The sequence below is a fragment of the Coptis chinensis genome, chromosome 1, assembly GCF_015680905.1.
Source record: "Coptis chinensis isolate HL-2020 chromosome 1, ASM1568090v1, whole genome shotgun sequence".
NCBI classification, from domain to species: Eukaryota; Viridiplantae; Streptophyta; class Magnoliopsida; order Ranunculales; family Ranunculaceae; genus Coptis; species Coptis chinensis.
Window position 1 is genome coordinate 76,719,549 of NC_141456.1, and position 13,267 is coordinate 76,732,815.

Genomic DNA, 13,267 nt, shown 5'->3' on the forward strand with positions numbered 1-13,267 from the left:
AAGAAACCATGCCATGGTCTGTTGAAAATGAGGCGATAGAGATTTGGGAGTTAATGCAATAGCTTAGCCAAGTAAAGGTTGTTAATTTTTTTTTTAAAAGAGTCTAATAGAGCAGCTGACTTTTCAGCCTCCCTAAGGGGTCCAGAAGGGATAGATAGATCTTACATATAGTAATACTGTTTATGTAGGAAATAGAAATAGGTTGTTATTAGCACGAAAACATAAAATATTCATTAAGTGTTAGTAGAGTTTCACCAAGTTGTGCCGGCCATGCATTTGTCTCCTTCAAAGTCTTCTTTTTCTGCAGGTATTTTCTCTGATACTTTTGGTATTCCACGGTGACGTTGTAATCAGGTTGGAGGAGCTCTGAAAATATTTTGAATTTATGTCATTACCACTTGCAATAATAAGATGCTTGAGTAGTGTGGCTTTAAAAAGCCCCACCGTGATCGATAACAATCTCATTAGGAAATTTAAAATTAATATTGGTTAGACAAACTACCTGGAGTGACATCAAGTGAAGCATGTCCGGGTCGTCGGCGTAGACAAATTTTATTTGGGAGGCCAACTTTGATTGCTTGGATTTCTCTCTGTTTGTCCATATCTGGCTTCTTTTTCACTGTACCATCTAGATAGGGAAATAATAAACATTTTAGATGATAAGTCCTCAAGTCCTTATACCTTATAAAAATTTCGAGAAAAATTTAACTTTCATGATACACAAATAGATAAGGATGATAAGACACTATCGACTTACCATCCATTCGACAATCCCTGGTGCTTTCCACAGTAGTCACAACAGGAGGTGGAGTTTGTGGATGACAACCTGCTGCCTCATCGACGGAGATTGGAGCTGCTTGCTCAATCGTCTTTGACCTCTTTTTCACTAGAACATCTATATACGCCACAAAATGATATATATTAAAAAGGTAGATGAAATGGGCGTATATGAAACATCTTCTATTTAAAGAAATTCACACTCTATAAAGCAACAACCTCTATTTTAACATTCTCTACACAATCTTAGACCATCACTTAATTAACTCCCCATAATTGGTCCATGTAAAGACAAGAGCAGGAGTACTTTTCTTTTTTTTTTTTTTTTTTTTTTTTTTATTTTTATTTTTTATTTATCAAGTCAAATTAAAACTTTGAAGATGGTAATAAAAACACATTAAAGTTGCTACCACGAACATACTTCCTTCTCCTCTCTCCAGTGCGCCTTCCATGTCCACAGAAGTAGGGAGTGCCTCTGTGCTGCAAAAGGCAAACACGGCCAGAGCCCAGGAGCAAGAGTGATGACACCCTACTTCATTGGAAAACCCTATTTGTAACACCCTCCCATGATTGTGAACACATAACCCTTGAACTCCTCGCCAAGAGCATCTCCATTAACCTCTAGTGAAATTATCTTTTCATAAATATAATTGTAATTGTTTATTGATTTTAATTATTATACACATACACTACTTTATAATATAATAAAACGCGAAAAACACGGTGCTCAATACTTGTTCTCGGTCACTTTTAGTGGATTCTTAGCTTCGGCATAGCACCAACCTTGGATAACATGTAAAAGCCTCAAAGGTGTTCCTATGTCATGAGAAACCGTGATCCAACACATACGTGTTATTTTTCCAAACTCATTTTCAATGGAGTTATTATGCACACAACCAAGTTTCGAAGTTTTAATAGAGCCCAGATTAGCTGATCAAAAGACTGTAGAAACTACATAATCCTTTTCAAAACATGCACATCACATGAAATGAAAATGAAAATAAAGAAGACCTGTGTGGTGAAGAAACTACGTATACATTCCAGTCCAAACATTCCCAAAATTTTACCACTATATCTCAAGTGCACTGGTTATATAAATTTGGGGTGTACTAAACCCTATAATTTTTTTTTTAAAAAAAAACTACACCATTAATAAATTTGAAAATATGTTTACCTTCACGCATGTCTTGCATATCACATTTTGCATGCAGTGAGGTGAAAATGTTGTCAACCGGACTTGAAGGATTACCTGTATAACCAATTGTCGCAAATTCCAACCCGTAAACATCAATGATAATAATTACTTTGAGAATTCAATTCTTTGATGCATATATGTATTAAACAATTCCAGGTTACTTGAACGTATTTCCTGCTCAACTTGGGGACTACCACTAGCAATGCCTCCTTCAACATTCTCTACACATTAGTTCAAATATGTGTTTATTCATTTACACTAAAGAGTACATCATTAATTCGATAAAATTGTACATCACGCCTTAAACTTACCAAAGACGAGAAGCAGTGGTGTTGTGTAAAAATGCATATTTTCATCTAACAAGCGACATTTGATCGGAGATGGGACATTGACTGGTTATAATACTACATTGATCTTCTCACCTTGTTGATTGACTTCTATGTCATCAGCGCTGTCTTCACTTTCATAAGTTGGTGCCAAAAAAGGATCAGACTCACTACTCTTGTCATTGGAGCCTTCCTGAACACCACTCACACTCTCATCACAATGCATAATATATCTTCACTTACATCAACATCACTCCCGGCTTCACTAGCTCTTACTATTTCTGAATGCACGGTGAGCAAATCTTCTGGGATTACTTGCTCAGTGATACTCTCGAAAAAAGGCACAAGCAATTGAGCAAGGCGGAAAGAGCGCTTCCTCTGCACCAAAACACAAATACATATGCAGTTTTAGGTTCACAAGATATACATGGATAAGTATCCACATAACAAAGGTTGAAGTTACTAGCAAGAAGAAGTTTTAAGGGAAATCTCATCATATCATAATCAAGCTACTTTCTAAAAGCATGCATTCTAAACAAATGTCATTAAGAACATGCATTCTAAACACACTGATAGGGATATATACTAAAAACATTACTTTTGTAATAACTCTAATTCTTTATATTTTGAATGAGAATTATATGAGAAAATGTTATGCATATTATATATGTAATTAGTTATATGCATGTGTCTAATACTTTATGTTATAGATGATACGGTGTTTGGTGACACACAGAAAATCATATCATCAGTACCTTATAAAGTATAAGTAAACGTTCACAACCTAGATGGATTTGGACAAACCATTGGTACGGTTGTAGTATAATCTGGTATTAGTTTATTTTAACTACAGGATTACACTAGTACACTTTGTGTGTATTGAACATGACCAAGTGAGGTTGTTTCTCTTTATACTGACTATATAAGAGAACAAACACCTCTGTTATTATGGATGCTTGTCCTCTTAATCCGGATATAATAACTGTCACTTACGTGCATTGTACATTGCTTTAAATCATCAATGAGTGAGATTCATTTGTGAATCAACAAACTTGATAGATTGGGTAATGACATTGTATGTAAGGTGTGTTGTTGATTATAGAAGGAATGCGGACCCGCAGAAGTCGGGTTGATGATGTCCCCGAGGAACTTCATAAGGATTGTCATGTAAACCCACGGTGGATTTAATCTGACATGACAATGAGGTTGAGTGGTACTAGTCAAGGACATAAGAAGTTGATTAATGTAGCTGTCAGTAACTTGACTTAATAAACAGGCATTCGATATCTTAAACACGGGGAGATCAACGAGCATATAATATGGAGCCCATAAACGTATTTTTGGGATTAGTATGTAAAGTGCAACAATAGCCTTTAGTGGAATAAGCCATTTGTTGATGGACTTGGGCCGTGTGTTCTGGGTGAACATGGGAAGCCCAACCCCATCAGGAGACCTAACCCTAATTTCTCCTCATGGTCCCTGTTGTAGCCTATATAATTTCTGGCCGAAATACTCAGGTTTTGCTCAAGAAAAGTGAGTTCCAAAATTCGGTTTTAAACTAAGAGAGTGAGAGAGGCCAAGAGAGAAAGAAGGGGCTGGAAGATCGTTGCCCACACAATGTCCATTCTAAGGATAGGAATACAACAAAATATCAAGAGGTTGCTTGGATTCTCAGAGAAATCACAGCTGATCTAAGGTATGGTTTCTAAACAAAATTGTGAGAACCTTTATTCCGCTGCGCATGGTTTTCACGGTTTGTAAATCATTCGATGCAACCATAACGGTTCCTACAAAACATCATTCTAAACAAAAACATAGTAAACACACGGAATGAATTCATAACATATTAACCCCTTTAGTCAACTTATCCCTCAGCAATGCCTCGTGAGGGTGCAAGGGTCGAATATGCGTGACACTGTGGCTCATATACCACTCCAAGTAAGCTGCATGACTTGCCTCGGTGAACTCTACTTGTTCCTCCCCAGTACAGTCAGACTTACACCAGATTTCCCAGTATGCGCATACTTCCTTGGACGGCTTCTGGGATTTAGGATCATCTCTCCACCTATGAGGTGGATCTGGTATGTGTTGCTTCCGCCCAAACTGCCACATGCATCTTTCTGGCATATACCTCTCTAGAATGTCGAAGTGTATAAACCATGTCGATATGGGCTTCGTATATGAAGCGTTCAAAGCAAACTGGGGAGCATTCACCCAGGCGTCCCATGGCTGCCATATTATCTAAAATAGCAAACATCATACCAAGATTAGCATATACACTTCTTTGGCATTCACATTCACACAACCTAATTGCACTGGTTTTTTACTGTGTGTGACACCTTGGCTGACACATATGAATCCTTTCGTAAAACCATGCCTAGAAGCAAGCATCCATAATTACAATCCAATACATAGTTAATTAATAAAGAACAGTCCATAAAACAATTTGAAGCTACAATGGTACAACACTTACCAACAGTAGAGTTGAAGAGCCACAAACGTTCAAAATTAAATTACAATCACTTTTGCGGCCTTTGTTATTTTCTTTACAACGAAGTGATGCCCGCATGAGTGACCTGAATAGGAACGCAAGCACAGCAGTACCCCAAGCATACGAGGCACAATTCTTTGTATCGGCCAGGAATGGTAGATACTTCGTATGCACATGATAACCTCCTGGCTTTGAAAAAACTGTGCTTCCAATGAGGAATAACACAAACACAATCACGTTGCGTTTGGGCCGGCTCACACTTGCTCGTCGGGCGCGAAGGTAGTTTGTTTTGCACCAAAGACAATTTCACGATTTCCCTCTTACCCTCGACCGGAGGACTTAGGCCCAAATATTTCTTACATGCTTCATGAGCATCCAATTTTGAGTTGCCCACAAGTGGTTTCCCAATTACATTTAAGCCCATAATATAGGCAACATCCTCTAGTGTAATTGTTGCTTCAAAAGTTGAAAAGTGGAATGAATTAGTCTCTGGTCGCCAACGGTCAACCAAAGCAGATATCAAGTCCCGATCCCCATGGAACTGGTATATTTTTCTCAGGTGCTTGAAGCCCAAACCCACGACCATTTTCTTTTGGGCATTAGATAATATCTAGTCATTTACCTTTTGATTGTGCTCATGTGTACGGACCATTGGTCGAACCTGTTACTCATTTAGACAAGTTATTGAATGTTAATTAATAGAAGCAAACTGAAAACTTATAATTAATAAATAGTTGAAGATAGCTAGTTACCTCTCCATCTGTCACACCCCAAATTTCTAGAAAATTAAAAATAGGGAATTATCCACACCCTATTCCATCTTCTGAAAATCCAAAGATGAAACCAAACCCTAATAACCCATTATCAACCAATTTATATTAAAATATGAGATCAAATTAAAACCAAAAGAACAACTCTTAATGCACAAATTCAAGAATTTCAAACAACTCTATTGCATCTGTTTCAAATCAAGACTTTATACTTCATATAACTTATACCAATTAAGACTCAAGAGCTTAATCCAAATCAAGCGTCTTCATCCATCAGATTCTACCATCTATGTTTCCAAGAACACACCCACGTTGAAAAAGAAAGCAAACATGGGTCGACAAATTGGATCTTTGGTATGAGTAGACTAACAACATAAAAATAATTCCATACTTTAATCATCCAAACAAACACTTTATATGTACCTGATAAATGTAAAATGAGTAGTTTACCTACGAAATGAACGATGAATTCAAAACGTAAGTAAACTAAAACTATCTACGTGTCTATGTTTATCAAAGATTCTACTCTCAATCCTATGAGATATAGTGGAGTAGAGTGATTCGTTCCACTCCTAGTCCTTCCGCATGCTGTGTTCTCACGTGTAAGTATTCTTCTTAAAGTCTAATGAGAGATTTACGAAAAAGGCAACTAGACTACGATGCAGCTACCCACGAAATGCAACTAGTCGACGATAGGAATAACTAAGGGAATGCTACGTTGATTCGATGATAAGGAGTTAGAGGGGAATTGATTCCACCTTAACTCGACTTAATCCTATTAACTACAAATCGTCGTAATCCGAATTGAACTGCTTCGCAGAACAATTGGTTCTTCCTAATCCCTAATTACACATGACATTTCTATCAATTAATAACTAGCATGTGAACGATTAAACCCATTCTCATGGTGAACTAAACGTTTCTAGAGTGGAAAGGAAATTACGACGAATCTACGTTAATCGGAATCAAGCTTTCATCAAGGTTTCTCAACCCCCTCTAATGGAGGTTTAGCCGAGAATCATTACGCAATCATTTCTGATTAAATTTAAACTAAACATGATATAAAGAATTGAAATTTACTTAATTAAACAATAATGAAATCTAATTTAATGACTAAAATGCAATAAGGACAGGAATTTAAATTAGATCTAGAAATGGAAATGACAAAAATCGAAGTTGATAGAAATACTACTTTATTGATCTAATCAAAATGAAGAACAAGATTCAAGGGTTTAATCTAATACAATAATTGGATTTTTAAATTACACTTAATCAAAAACAATTAAATAAAACTAGATCTAGAAGCTATTTTAATGGCTACTTTTTACTCTAACCTATCTACCATTAACAGAGAGCTAAGCTTTTGTTTTTATATGTTTTCAGATCCAAAAATCATGCATGGGCTTGGAGCCATGTTTTGGGCCAGAGAATCAGGCCCAAAACCCAATTCTTTCAGTCCAAAAAGGCCTATTCAGCTAGATTCGCCTTCACAGACTTTTCGTCCACTTCTGCTCCTCTGATTGGGTCAAGGCTTGGACCATTGCAAAGCTCTTTCTGATCCGGTCGTTTTGACATAAGGTAGGCCCAATTCCGAGGTCTGAGTCCAAAGATATGGCATTCGGAAGTTCTGTTGACTTTTGCTCCTTTATCTCGCTAAAGTGGCACATTTCTGCACATAATGGACTTTGAAGCCTGAAATGCTAAAAACACGTAATCAGTATTAACTCTTACTTATTATTCACATAATTGGTCTAACAGTATGATTATTAAGGGGTTAAAACTACAGTTTTGGGCTCTTATCAAACCACCCCCAAAACAAAGATTTTGCTTGTCCTCAAGCAAAGATGAGAAATTAGAATAAGTGACCAAAAATGGAGTTCTAACTACTCGTTTTATTTGAGTGCGATTGCATTGACCATATGCAACAAGGCCTTAAACCACTAGGAATTCCCTAGTGGACGAGTTATAGCCTCGTGAGAGTTTTCCAGTGAAGGTACTCACAAACTTCATCTATACTACAACGACTAAGAAAATAAAACTATTGTTTCCTTATTCATGCTCAACTATCCATACATCTCTCTAGCAATTGAATAAAAATAACCCAGTCAAAAACCTAAGTTAATATATGCATAATAATCAATCATCTACAATAAACATATATACAATGAGTAGTACTATCAAATGTTTAGCAGGTTTGTTTCTGAGAACTCGGAATAGCGTCCTTAAGTAGGTTCTCACAATAATAGTCAAGAAACAACACTGATTTTTCCACTCAAGTTTAAGCTACTCCGATTGTGCAAGTGGGCACACTTTACCTTACAATCTCAATGACAACAAGGAAGTTCGAGTCGATCAAAAACACATGCCACTTACTATCACACTAACCTATTCCTAATTGAGCTAGAGGTCTTTATTAGGTGTCATGGGGATTAGGAGATGGTTTAAGAAGGAAGGAAATGGATATTCAAAAGGACAAGTATGAGATAATAGAGTCTTCATGTTACGTAACTAGAGAAACCTTGTTATTTACTTTTGCTTCTACACTTTGTTTCCATCCTTAGCCATATTTTTCTTTTTCTTTTCTTTGGCTTTTGACTCCCTTTTATTCTATTTTTGGAGTTTTTATTTTATTTCTATTTTTATTTTTCTTTTCTTTGGATGGAAACTTCTTTTCTTTATTTTACGGAAGCAACTAACTAATTTTTGTTTACCAAGGTTTTTTCTCTTCTTCTTTCTTCATCATTCTATTCTCAGACTTATTCTAAATTGGGTAGGTTGATTTTTTTTTATTTTGTTTTGTTTTGTAACAGGGTAAAGAATTTGTGGTTTATGAAAGGGCTAATGAAAGGCTCAGTGGGACGACTAGCTTAAAAATATACTTAGGTCAGAATTTCTAGCTATATCGATCCAAAAGGGCCTAAATTCTCGCTTAGGATATGGTATAGTGATCAAGCAAGTGGACGTGTGATATCTCTATCCAGATTTTACTTCTCCCTTGTGTCATTTCTCAAATGTTTGGCTCATATAAGGCTTTAGGCTATATTCTCACAGGATTTGTAGAATAAGTACTCTAGCCTAGATTTTGAGAAACTTATCGCTAACAATCATAGATACTCATGTAATATATTTATAGATAGATGTAAAGATTATTACCTATATATTAACCTAAGTTTCTAACAATTATTCCGATGCAAATGACTACATTGAGATTTCTAGATTGTTAAGAGCATGGAGAAAGAAACAATACCAATATTCCTAAGTGTATAGCATAACTTATTTATTTATATTTTTGAATTTTTGAAATTTTAACTAGAAAACAAATGCATATTATACATATTTATATCCTAGCAGATGTCTTAATTACACGTGTTTCTATGCCCCCAAAACAAGAAGCATGCTTTGTCCTCAAAGCATTTAAATAAAGAGGGTAGGAAAAATACCATTGAAACGCGTGAAATTCAGAAACATCTGCAAAACAAGGTTAGAACGTACTAATATAGGAAATAAAAACCGACTTGAACTCTATGGGAGTTCCACCCATTATGGGGTTAACAGAATTAAATTGCTTGGGACATAAGCGGACACTCAACGTAAACTAAAACTTACCTCTACTCCCCGCTGTTATTCGTCATCTTCGTCATCCTCTACTTCTATAAAGAAGTGAGGCTCCTTCGCGCCCTGCCATGCTATGATAATTTGCCAGGCTTCGCCATTTATCATCTATGGTTGCTAACCTATTAAGTGCCACTTGGTCCGATGGGGTGTAGGGTGCAACTGGTGAGGTTGTATCCGCCACCCTTGCCAAGTCATTGCACCGGAAAGATCGAATAATACTATTGGTGGGTCGCGACCGTGTCTACCCTAATCCAATCCGTGAAACGTGTACAAAAAATAGGAAAGAAACATAGCATAATACGTGAAATTAGAACAGGCATAAGAAGGTACTTATGCCTCATGGTATGGGCTCGTGCTAAACTAGACATCAAAGTTCTGGGAAGGTCATAGAACCGGCCCCGTGGCTAAAGCAAGGAAAAACGCTGAAAGTGGCGTCATTCACGTAAGAAAAACGCCATTCCCCTAAAATGTTTAGCATAATCCAAAACATAACAGTTCCTATGTTCATGGGGGGGGCTACCAAGGGCAACATTATAGTCCCCTTGGTCCTCAATCTGGAAAATGCACGCCCCATAAGCCTCGTGTGCAAAACTTCATAAGTGTAGACATGCATATTATCGACCCAATAGCACCATGGGTCTTGTATCTCGGCGGGCATAGCAAGTCCAAGAACAAATGCTAGCAAGAACCGGTAATTTCCATTGGTTCATCGTCAATGTTGATGGAGAACACTTGTTCTCCATCCGGTCTCTCAAAGAAAATGCGGTTATTATAAAAATAAGATGCAAGTCTTTGGAGAATAAAGTTCACCCGGTCTTACCATAAGAGGTTCCCAGCCAACGTATGTGATCACCTCATGAAACCAAGCACCGTAAGTAGTGCTTTGGAACAAATCTTCGAAAGACTGTTCGGTATTATTATAGGAGATGTCATCTCAAAACTACGCCTGGAATAGTTGCAAAACAACCGGGCGCAACTTGGCGGAAAAACTGGAATTTTTTGGTCCACGGAGGTCGGTAGAAGTCGCTATCTTTGTATTTTGGAATTCCAGTGTTTGGCCGAAGTCGCTTTTGACTTGGCGCTGGGCCTCGAGCAAAATTTTCTGTCGTCGAAGTGTGTAGAAGGCGCTCCCGCTGAAAGCTGAGAAGCCTTCGAAAAAGATTGATTTCGCTAAAATGGAGACGTAAACGGGAATCGCGGGTGTGAAGGGTGCGTGATGGAAGTTAGATGTAGTGTGAGTTGTGAGTGTAGAATGTATGAAGTTTATATAGGTTTTAAGTTGCTCAAACGGATCGAAGTTGCCAAAAGTATTTCTGGCAGGTTTCGGAAATCCTAAAATTTCCAAACCCAAAACGGAAACAACTCATTTTCTTGATTCTAATTCAAACCCAATTATCTTTTAGGTTGATTTTATGATTGAATGTACCTATTTAATCTAGATTTCATCCTACAATGATTCTCAATCATAGATATGCCTAAACGTCAAACTGGGGCTCTTGTAAAGTGGCATTCAGATGGATTCTAGGCGGAATGCCTAGAATCTCACCAACGATCGAAGAGGTCAACTCCTTCCTCTTCTTCTTTACCAACACAAAAATCCTACTCCCCTCCAACTCCCTGGTGTTGTAGAACCGTCGGACCAAGTCTTCGTGGTAGAAGGCTTCGGTCGAGTACCACAAACTACTCCAAATCTCTACTAGCCATTTCGCCACCGTAAAATGGCGCTGGAAGTGGTCGGCGGTGGCGCGTGCTCGGTAAAATTCGGCGTTGTTGAGCCATCTAGTGTTTGTAATGGAGTGAGGGTTGAAATGTGATGTGGTGGTGGGATTTTAATAGGCCGGTTGAAGCAATAGTGGTGGTGGTGGAGTGGTGGCGGTAAACACCAAAATTATGAATTTTTGGTGGGTTTTAGTGATGGAAATCGGTGGTGGTTGTGGTGGTATTGTTTTAGAGAAGATTTGGGGTTAGAGTTGGATTTTGGGCGTGGGTTGATTAGGTTTTCTTTTTATTTTGATTTTTAGGTCGGGTTGGAAGCTTTGTTAATGGAGGTTTGTGAGAAAAAAAAAACGATGAACTGATGGTGAAGGCAAGGGCGCGGTCGCGCTGTTGGTGCGCGCGGGTTGGGCGCAATGCGAATTTGTCGAATTTTACGATTTTTAGCGCGATTTCAAACTAAAATTGCCGCTTCGTTACCGGTCCGATTTTGGTGAATGAGATATGGACATGATCAGGAGAGAATTTCCTATCCAATGATCCATAAAACACTCTATTCCGACTTCAGATGACATATGAGATAGTGGAAAATGCCTCGAAGTGCGTGCATGACGTAAGTTATGCGAACGAATGAACTCTAAATTAATAGATTATGTCAATCCGAATCGTAATACAATAAAACAGCCTAAGCAACTCTAATGGGACATAAAACATTTTAGTGCGGAACATTTAACACCCACCCCAAACAAATTTTTACAACGGCTTAGAAAATTTGTTTTTTAGCAAATGGTCTTTTAAAGTCGATTCGAGACTTCCTAGATTACTATGTTTATTTATTATTTATTATTTTTATTTTTATAAGGAAAAACAATAAGCAATAAAGACATAATTCACACCATAGAGAAACATGACTCAAAAAATCCGAGAAAACATGCAAGAGTGGAAAAGCGTGAACTATGTGAACCGTAGACTTAGGATCCGGTACTTACGACCCACGGACTCCATAGGGAGGGCCCGGTTACCTTAATGGTGCACTCACCAATATATTGAAGTGAAAGGAAGTGCACCAAACACAGAAATTGAGTCGTTTATAGTCAGATACTCGAGACTTTATCTAAAACATATGTATGAATATGCAGTTGATCATATATCAACAACCGAAATAGTTGTGGATCATTCCATAAATAAATATCACAGAAAACATATCCAAACACAATCAAACACCAAGATTTCCTACGACGCAGCCTAGTGGAATCCAAACGAAGTCGGATAACCCTATTGTGTAACCTATCATGCACCTTCTTTTTAATTTTTGAATGCGTGGGTGTTTTAGTAAATAAGTGTGGAAAAGTGAATGGTTGTGGAGAATATGGTGGATATGGATAAGTTGTAGAAAGACAGCCTGTACACAATGAGGATGTGGTTTTAGCACCGAACTCATTCATTGTGTGTGTAGGGACTGTCTCAATTCTGAAAATGAAGGTGTCAAATAAATTGTCCTTCTCAAGTATCTGTTTTGCTAGGAGGATTTAAAAATTATGAAGCACGGGGAGAAACAAAAGGATCGAAAGTGCAAACTCGAGATTCCTTTGAAAGGGTGGAAGGAGGGGAATCGAGGTGGATGTTGTGCAAGGTAGATCTTGATAGGGTGAATCGTCACCTACTCGAAGAAACTCGTCGAATTCCTCATCTAGATTGGTCATATCCACATTACTATGGTAGTCCTCTACATCTTTGAGAAAGTCATCTATCCCGTCCTCATCAATAATATGTGTATCGACTAGTGTAGGGATGAAAATGTTGGAGTCTGACTTTCCAAAGGAAAGAATTTTGGGCATATGACTATCAGGGAACGTGTTGTTGAAATAATCTCGAGCGAAGCTCTCGATCATGCTAACCTCTTCCTCCATAGATGAATCGGGTAAATGTGTCTTTGTTTTAAAAACATTGACTTCAACAGCAAGATGGCCAAAAGACATGGACATTGAACCATCACGGCAATTAATGAGCGCATTGGCAGTTGCCAGGAAAGGACGCCCTAAAATGATCGAGGACTACAAAATCAGCCGGATAGTAGAAATCCTGAACTTTTACCAGCACATTTTCGACTACACCCTTAGGATACTTAATAGACCAATCAGCTAATTGCAACGTCATTTTAGTGGGTTGCATCTTGTCTAGACCTATTTGTCTATACAAATAAAATGGGAGTAAGTTAACACTAGCCCCCAGGTCTAATAACGCGGTCGTCGTATAAGAATCTCCTAAGGTGCATTGTACAGTAGGACGACCAGGGTCCTTGTACTTAACAATTCCATTATGTTCAGATAAGGTTGGGAATTGTTCTGTTAAAAAGGCGTCTTTTGGTATATTTGTCTTA